The following is a 10,174-nucleotide window of genomic DNA, read 5'->3' on the forward strand; positions in this document are numbered from 1 at the left end:
AGAGACCCCTCTATGTATAGTTTATGTAGTTAGCCTTTGGGCATTTGGTATTCCCTTATCTTTCTCTGTTCTGTTTTAGCTTAGTTTAATCTTTCCTTCTCTTTCTCCTCTTTTGTATTTCTCATCTATTTGGGTTGGGGCACCCCCTTTGCCCCTTTTAATACAACTCTTTGGCTTATAAAAAAAACTTTAATAATTACTTTGAAGAGCAAAAAGAGATGGAATGCAGGTTTTTCTCCTTTTATTTATACGGTCATACTACTAAAGGAAAGGGAAATATTTTTCAGCAGTTGAATTTGTATTTTTATATTTTTAAGTTATATTGTGTTTCCAACTATGTCACAAATAGAATAAGAAAGCCTTGGCAAGTAGAGAAATCTGATTTAGTACCAAAGAAGCGATATCTCATGTCATATACCATTTAGTGTCATGTCTTTATGCAGGATTGTTGATTTAGAAAACTTAAGAAGCTATAACCAGATTAAGATATGGATTTCATTTGCTAAATATTCTGTTTAGCCTTGCTCATGTGGTTACTGAGGTGGACTTTAGGGAGGTTTGAAGGTTGAATTTTTATAGTCAAAAATATTAATTACGGAGTGAGAATAATGGAATGTTTGGCAAAAATTCTGCACTTTCAGTTCCTTTCTGTTCCAAAACTGTCAAAGTATCTTTGGGGGTATGAACTAGAGCCCTTCATGTTGATTCTGCAAAATTTTGCTTTGTATCTGTTATTTCTTTCCATATTGTAGTTACTGAAATAAAAGCTTTCTATAACTTTGCTTTCCTATATCATATAAGATTGTTGTTTATGCTTTTGGATTGGTTTTAGTGGAACTCATTACTGGCTGAAAGCAAATTGAAGCGTGAAGGTCTCCAAGAAATGAGAACTTGGTCTTATGGGTGAGTTAATGCCTTAATTCTTGAGGAGTTACCTTAATTCCTGATTATGAAATGGTAAAATTCATTACTTTCGTGTACTGTGGTTGAGAATAAACAGAACATTATTAGTGTGAATCATAATCTATTCCTTTCAGATAGTGCAAAGCTTTGATGTCAATTCCTTCCTCAGCTAATTTAGTCTTTTCTGTGAGATAATGACAATGAATAATATTGAATAGTAATTAATTTCACAAATTATTATTCTGTTTCTTCTATGCGTATATATATCATTTAATTATGATTTTATTTAAATCATAAAAATGGTTCAATTGTTATAAATGTCTGATTTAATGTTGGGAGCATGAAATTAAGTATAGGTAACAATCAATCCTTCACGTTACCTTTTTCCAATCAGATTTTTGCTTGAATCTTGGCTGATTTCCTGCTATACAATGTTAAAATTCAATTTAATTAATATTGCTGGCTGCTCTTCTTCCTTCCTCTGCTTGACTGAGTTTAATTTTTCCTACCTTCATTATTTTTTCTATGTCTTGACAGTGAATGTTCTCTTTCTTTTTTTGGATTTTTATCTTTTGTGTTTTTTTCTGATACTATTGTTTCTGTGAGAAATGTGTGTTCATCTTGAATGAAAACTATTAAAGTTTTCTTAAATATTTTTAGTATTTGGGGTTTTAGTGAAGTTGATAATTATGAGAGAAGAGATTCATCTTTCTCTAGGCAAGAAGACTAAAAGGACTTAAACGTGATGGTCTTTGTTTGATTTAAAGCTGATGCTCTCAGCTCTCTATTTGAGTTATTAATAGGCTTAGTTTAATTAATGATGGGAGGAGTTTATATACAACGCAAAGAATCACATCACCAGTGGAAAAAATGACGCTTTATAGGTTGATTCTATTTCTTGATTTTTGTTAGGCATGATTTGTCTTGATAGCACAACTTGAGTTTGGAGTGTTGTCGTAATTAGCCAAAGTGTTCCCTAGATAGATATGGTAAAAAACTTATTGTATGAGTAGTTGATTTGATTTATTCTCTTCGTGGTATGTTATCATTTTACTTGCAGGAAAGCTGGCATGTTAACCAAAAGTGGTGCATAAATAGAGGAAGTTGTGCTGATGACAGAACTATTGTAGGAAATCAAGGAAGGACACTGTGTGAATTATGGAGTTTGATTGGAATAACGTGATCTACTTTTTTTAAGAAGAGACTAATGCAAGATGCAGAAAAGGCTGAAGAACATGAGAAGGTTAGGCTACTCCCCCAATGCACAAACTCTCCATTCTATGATCACTTGGTATGCTGCCATTAGAGGGAAATATCTGGAGACAAAGCTGTGGGGTGAGATGAAGCTCTTGCTTCTTCATCCTCCATCAAGTTTGATCATGAACTTCTGGATCATATACTGTTTACATTTGTGAGGGGTGGATTCTTCTTTCGAGCCAATTAAGTAAACGGCCTATAAATATAGATTAAGGTGACGATATTGCTATAATATTTTATATTTTGAAGAATTGGTTGTGTTCATCCTTCTCATACTCAACATTTGTTTCTTCTCGGTTGCGTTTGCATTTCGTGATATAGTTACATTTCATGCAGGTTGAAGAATGGAAATCCCCAAGTTCTGTGTTTCAAAAAACCGAAGAAGTAAAAGGAATCAAGCAGATATTTTTATCTACTCAAGATATTAGAAAACTCTAATTTTTTCCTAACTTTTATAACTCTATCCATTTTGAGAGCAAATATTTAGAGCATTTATTATTTTGGAAGAAGATCAAAGGACAAAGTAAGAGAAAAAGCAAAAGTGGAAACTTGCATCAATCTATGGAGAATGTAGAAGAAAGAAGAGCATCATTGACACTTAAGCATGCATATCTAAGTACTCTATTTCAAGTATTTTTACTGACCGAGTGTGAAATGGAGAATGAATTATAAATATAAATAAATACAATAATGATTTATTTGTGAAAAAATATTTAATGTGTAGAATATTTTAATATTAATCACTAAAGAAATACAAAGAGAATCTTATCATTATGCTATTGAACTCAACCAGATTCATGTGCACTCCATGTAAAGCTGATTTCATTTTTTTGTTTTTTTTTGTCAAAAAGCTGATTTAATTGTGGCAGTGAATATTTTGGGAATACAATATTGCTGGTCAATAATTCATTGTTCCCATGTTTATAAGTCTTTTCGAATATTGATATTTGTATTAACTATCCCTCAATACCCTTTCATGCAAGGAACCGTCCAAGTCTTTTTTGCTAAACACCTCCTCGAGATTCTAAATTCATTGTATCTATTTCATTACTTTAGTGGCCTTCTTTTGTTTTTTGGCCAATGTAAATTCTACAATCTCTATTCAAAAACCATCTCCTATCAGCCATCCCTAATTGGCCCAATAACCTTTATTTCATATGTTAGATTATTTTGTTACTTTGCTTGCCATTTACATCCAATATTGTGCATAATAACAATTATATAGAGTGTGTAGCACATTTCAAACCGCAAAACTACCAAATTAATCTCTACACTGAAAATGATATGTAAAAACATTAATAGAAGATAATTACAATCAGTAAATACGTCATTATAGTATTCCATATATATCAGTACTCACCTATATTCTATCATAATAATTAGTAATTTATTCGAATTAAAATCCCCCGATTATAGTATTCCATATATATCAGTACTCATCTATATTCTATCATAATAATTAGTAATTTCTTCAAATTAAAATCCCCCGATTATAGTATTCCATATATATCAGTACTCACCTATATTCTATCATAATAATTAGTAATTTATTCGAATTAAAATCCCCGTGCATAGCACGAGTAAACGGGCTAAAGACTAGTATTATGTGATTTGGCAGTGTAAGAAGCTAAGAAGTGTCTTGAACAGAAGTGTCTTGAACAGAGGTGACACGAGTTTTGTCAGGGAAGGTTCCCATCCAAGCTGGTGGAAGCATGCCAGTTTGCTCATGAACTGTATTGAACAGAGGTGGCAACATCTTGTAGACACTAGCAACCTCTTTCATGCCAATGGCACCACTTCCATCAGTTCCTTCAGCTCCACCATTACCATTATTCCAAATACTAATCTTAGGCTGAAGCCCACGAATTCCCTCAGCATTGATCTTTGCAAGCTCTTGATACATGCCACTATTTATCATCAAGTAGTCTCTTAGATATTCATAGCTGCCAAGTGCATCCTTAAGTGACTTCAAATATGCTCCTTGTGCTTGACCAAGTGCTATAAGACCCTCTGCCTCTTTTCTTTGAAACTAGATCTGCTTCTGCTGCTTGCTGGCGAGTGTAAAATGCTGCTTCTGCTAATGCTTTCTGTGCTTCAGCTTCTTTCTCCTTCTCAAACAGAATTGCCTCAGATGCTTTTTGTTTCTTGTATAGATCCCAGTTCGCCTCTTGTACCTATTCAGGAATTTCAATGGGATTTCAGCAGGGGAATTGACAAATGATCACACACGCTTTCTAAGAAATGGTTCACAGCTCTTCTATCAATAGAGGAATCAAATAAGTGTACCATCATATGTACAATAACAGTAATGTGCATCCATTAATTCCAACATCATATTCTTAAATACATACTCTCTCCATTACTAATTAACTTGTCTAGAGAGTAGAAACATACATATTAAAAAAAAGGAATCCAATTAATTTAATTTTGGTAATTTTCAAAAAAGTATTATAGTATTTGATTCTTATTTTGCCTAATTGAATCTACTTTATCTTTTTTCAGTTATTATTTCCACAAGGACATTACTTAAAAAGTATCATTTAATAATCTTTTAAAATAATAAGCGGATAAATATAGAAAAGATTTTTTCTTCTAAAATAAATATTTAATAAGAAACAGAGGTGAGGACGTGAGGAAGTACAAATTAGCTACATTGCAGTTTTATACTAATTCTTAAGTATTATCTTTTGGATTTCAAGCACTATCAATTGACAATAAGCATCAAGCGACTAAGGACGATTTGTATCATAATGTAATCTCATTTATACTAAGTAGAGACATTGAATATGACCATCCTACTTTTCTAATTTGTCTTAATATGGACGATTTGTATAGGGAAACTAATTATGTTCAAAGCTAACTTATTTGACCTTTCGCGGGTACATCAAGAATCATATAATTAATTTGTATAATAAATGAAGAAAAAAATGATTGATGAAGTGAGCATATATCATACCTTAGTTTCATATTCAACGCTTGCCTCGGTGAGGAAGTCAGCCTTAAGCTTCTCAGTCCTAGTAAGAGCATTCATCCTCTCAACCTCCCCTTGCAACTCCGCCTCCCTTAGTGCCACCGCCTTGGCCGCCTCCACCTCTGCAACCTGCGCCGCTTGGGCCCATGCAGCCTTCTTCTTAGCAAGCTCAGAGTTAGCCTCTGCCACATCAGCCTCCTTGTGATTCTCAAACACCTTCACCTCCGTCCTCACCTTTATCTCCTCCTTCTTCGCGTCCCCTTGCCTTTGTGTGGCTATGATCTTCGTCTCCGCGTCAATCATCGCCGCATTCTGAAGTGTTTTCCCATCCCTCAACTTTGCTCCAACCTCTCCTTTCATCTTGGCCTCAGCCACATCCACCTAATTTTGCCATAGACGTCACCCAAAAAAATTACAATTAAAATTAACCAGTGGATTGAAAAAAAAAATTGACAATCACATTTTAGAACTAATTGATTTGGGTTTATGATTTAGGGGTTAGGGTTTATTACCTTGGCTTGATTGGCAGCCTCCATCTGAGTCTTCTGACCCAAGTAAGAGAAGTACTCGTGGCCGGGGACATCCACGAGCTGCTTGACATTGGCATTGTAGATGAGAAGGCCAAACTGGTTAAGCTCAAGCTGCACCATTTCGAACACTTCCTGCTTGAACTCTTTTGTGCCTTTGAAAACCTCCTCCATGGTCATTGAGGCGGCGAGAACACGTGTTTCACCCTCGATGACACCCTGGACAAGCTCTTTGACGTGGTTGGAGAGCTTGTCATGTTTGGAGATAAGCTTGGCGTACTTCAAGAGGCTTTCATCATCATCAACCCTGGGGCCGATGGTGAAAACGGCCGGGAGGACAAAAGGGAGCTTCTCGGCGCTCATGGCTTGGACTTGGAAGGTGTAGTTCACCGGAGAGAGGTCCACAACGGTGTATGATTGGCCGGGGAAGATCCATGATTTCTTTGCTAACTTGATGTCGTCGATTCCAGCGCCTGTGATAACCAGGATTTCTGATGCGTCTGCTACCTTCCACAACATGATTGATTTTCTTTCTTTCTTCTACCACAGAGTGTGTGATTATATGTGAATAGGTGAATGTGATGATAAATTTAAAGCAACGATGAATATGTGTATATATACAACAGATGATGATAACATAAATCCCTTTAAAAAAAAAACATAAATCGATAAATTTCAAATGCAGATAATATTAACATAATCGATCTTTTTCTTTATTGAAATTAACATAATTTTAACGAACAGATAAAGTTAAAAAAAAAAAACGAACAGATAGAATTTCTAAATACTTGAATTTCGCTGATATTATTTTCTACTACTAGTATCTCGGATTTGAACTTCCTACGCTTATGTAGAATCTGACCCTACAAATAACTTCACCACCGAGAATTTTTTTTTTTTTACCATAACTACTCTTTTTTTAGGGTTGATTCTTTGACCTCCTATTTTCACAGGCTCTTACCACACTTACAATAAAAAAGATATAAATTATATATATATATAATTAAGAAACTATTTTACTAGGTTTATATAAAAAAGTTTTATATAATTATCAAAATAGAAATAAAGAATAAGTTAGATTAATTTTCATATAATCCTTGATAGGTGTTTTTATTTTTGAACGGAACACTCCTTGATAGGTGATCTAATAAGTATAAGTTATTTTCAAAAAATAAGTATAAGTTATTTATCGTGATTTATAATTGTAACAAACTAACTCCAAATCAATAAAATTAAGGCTTAAATATTCTGGAGGTCCCTGAAATTGTATTACGTATGAAAATAAGTTCCAAATTTTTTTTTCTGATTCGGAATCCCTGAATTTTTTTTTTAATCTAAATAAGTCTCTACCCGTGTTATGTGCATATGTGGCTCTAAATTTGCACACTCATCAATTCCACATTGATTTATTTTTCTTTAATGCTCCTTCTTAATTAATTAAAAAAAAAAACCATCTGTCTTCTTCCCATTAGCATCTTCATCTTCACCTTCTTAATCATCTCCAGACTCTTCAGAAAACCAGATGTTGTTCATCTCCAAAAGATTATATAAATAACGGCAAGGCCCAAAGTACCATTAACAAGAAGAAAAAACAGATATAATACAAAGGAAATCAACAAGATAATAAAGAAAAAACAGCCACATAAACAACATGAACAACTCTTTCTACTTCAAGGATTCAAAGCAAGACACGAGCTCCCCAAGGCGCAGAAAAAGCAAGCAAATCCAGAGCTAAACAGATGGGTAGAGAGCACTTCTTCAAAACAACACCCAAAACAGAGAAGCATGGCTAGGGGCAGAAATGCAATGACTGCAACCCGCAAAACCAAACTTGAAACCAGCAGAAACATGAGGGAAGAAGAAATTGAGAGCCCAAAATCAGATTTTGTTCTTCATCAATCTTCATATTCATCTCCATCATCATGAACAAAAACCTTGAAATGAAAGAAGAAATGAGAACCAAAAATCAAGTCTGCAAAGGAAAGGTGAAAAAATTCAAGATTGAAGGAGAAAGGGGAGTAGCGTGAAGAGAAAACCTAGCAAAACTAGATTCGAAGACCAAAGATTCAAGCTTCATCGTGCCTCTCCTTCCACCGCCGATCTGGATCTCAATATCGACCTGGACCGTCGATTTCAAGCCCGCAAAACGAAGACCAAAGATCAGACGTCGCAGACACTGGTTGGAGTCGATGATTGATGACCCGGATTTAGTAGTGTTTTTAGGGTCATTTCATTGCTAGTTTTGAGTCTTTTTCGTGTGTCTCATGTAGTGTTTCATGCATTTTTACTTTTATTTGTGCATTTGCATTAGTATAGCAATTTTGCAGTTTTATAAGGGCTTTGGTTGCATTTTATTAGAGTTTAGGAGTCTTAGGCAATTTCCACTTGTTTTGGAGCCTTTGTGCAAAATTGACCTTTAAGTTTCTTGATATTTTCTCTAGCTTTATCATCAAGTTTTCAGGTTGTAACAGCTGAAGAGGGAAGGTCTAGAGGCTTGGAGACTTGAAAGAGGCAATAAAGTGGAGTTAAAATGAAGTTTAATGAGTTTTTGGGCGAGCACGGGCGCTCAGGCGCCCCTGTCTGGCGCATGAGCGCCAGTTAACCAGTAGGTGTGGCTGTCAGATTTTGATGCTGGCTCTTGAGCGCCCCAGGAGAGCGCTTGAGCACCCGACACAGCAGAAAAACGCATATTTTGCCTATAAATAGGTTTTTAGTGGTTTTCTTTTGTAATCTTTGATACCCATTCCATTTTTACATAAGTTTAGAAGGAGAGGAACATCTAGGAGAGTGAGAGAAGGCTTCCAAGCTTGTAATTCAGGTTCTTAGCCAAGCATGGCTCTTGGCTAATCTCTTTTCTTATGTTTTGGTTTTCATGTAAGACTTTTCATATTTGAGTTATAATCTTAAGTTCTTTCCCACATGATCTTCTTATTTCGTTGAATCCCATTTTCTGAATTTCAATCTAAGCTTGTATGCATGCTTGCTTTATGTTTTTCTATAAATCAGAATAGAAGTTTGTTATAGATTAGGGAACCGATTTGGGATTACCCCTTCTATCTTGACTACTAGGAATAGAGGAAGGGCTGGAGTTTGATGGCCTGAATTTGCATGATCTAAAACCTCATATAAATGACTAAGTACACAAGGAATTGAGCTTAGCTTTTAGTATGAGAGAATTGCTTATGTGAGGAATCAATAAGTGAGTAACTAGGCTATAACATCAAGGAGAGATTCATGAGTTCATGTGCTTAGAATGATGTGCTTGAATTGACTAGTTGAACAAGAACCCAAATCATGTTATTTTCTGAATTGTCTTTTTATTTTCCTTTTCCTTATTACTACTTCGACATATCTCTAATTCAATAAAACAAACCTTCATACTCAAGGCTTAAACCGAATCTATTCACTCACAATCATTGTGGTTCGATATTTAAAACCGGGTGGGTTCGTACACTTGCAGATTTACCAACAATGATCTCTCCGCCTGATTCGACACTCTCAAAGCAAAATCCTCGCCTCCTCTTGCCGCCAACGACGTCGATGTGACTGCATCGAAGCCCGCATCTGATTACGAAGAAGAAACCTTTGTGTTGTTTGTCGCTCTTCTTCTCTTCTCTTCTCTCCTTCGTTATTTCTCCCTATTTCTATCTTAGGTTTAGGGATTAATTTTAAAATTAAAATGCTTAATTATTATTTATTAATGTAATAAAAGAAAATTATAAAAGCCACGTCGAATTGATGACTGTGTAAAAATAGAGCCACATAGGCTCGTAACACGGGTTGGGACCTATTTCGATTAAGAAAAAATTCCCAAGGATCTTGAATCAAATTTTTTTTCAGGGACTTATTTTCGTATGCCACACAATTTTAGAGACCATCAGAGGAGGATTGGAATTGGAAACTCTGGACTCAACCACCAGCATCAGTGATTCCCCTGCTCTGTCACGACGTTGTTAGTTAGTTGTTTTCGTTTATTTTTCCATTCCCATTGTTACAAAAAAAAAGAGTATTTAAGCCTAAAATTAATTATTGTTTCATAAAAAAAAATAAAAAAAATGATTATTTTACTATTATATACTTGCATTCTATTTCGCTTCTTTTTTAAAGGCTTTCATACCTTAAACTTCTAATTCCAAGTTTCCTCTTGTAAGTTAAAAAAAAAAGGTTTCCTCTTGTAATAAACTTATAATTCCAGCATATTTTATTTTTATATTTTAGGGTTTAATTATGGTTTAAATTTTTTTACATACTCAACCAACTAAAATTCACCAATTTATCATGTTATAATGTTAGGGCTCAATTGCAAGGTATTTTTTTTAGATAAGTCAAATCACAAGATGTGCCAAGGAAAAGACAAAAACAGTACAGGCCCAAAGCCAAAACAAAGAAAAGATAGAAACATAGTACAACAGAGGAAGGAGTAGGAAAAAAGAACAAATAACACAAGCAGCTAGTAGGGTTGGCAACAGACCTCGTGGGTGCGGGTTTGACAATTCCCACACCCGAACCCGAACTT

At 34.8% G+C, this 10,174-nt stretch overlaps 1 pseudogene; it reads right to left on the minus strand.

Moving 5' to 3' along the window:
• Positions 1-3,571: 3,571 nt before the first annotated feature.
• On the minus strand, positions 3,572-6,221 carry LOC130727340 (flotillin-like protein 4; annotated as a pseudogene).
• Between the last annotated feature and the right edge of the window lie 3,953 nt (positions 6,222-10,174).

The sequence above is a fragment of the Lotus japonicus genome, chromosome 1, assembly GCF_012489685.1.
Source record: "Lotus japonicus ecotype B-129 chromosome 1, LjGifu_v1.2".
Classification (NCBI taxonomy): domain Eukaryota; kingdom Viridiplantae; phylum Streptophyta; class Magnoliopsida; order Fabales; family Fabaceae; genus Lotus; species Lotus japonicus.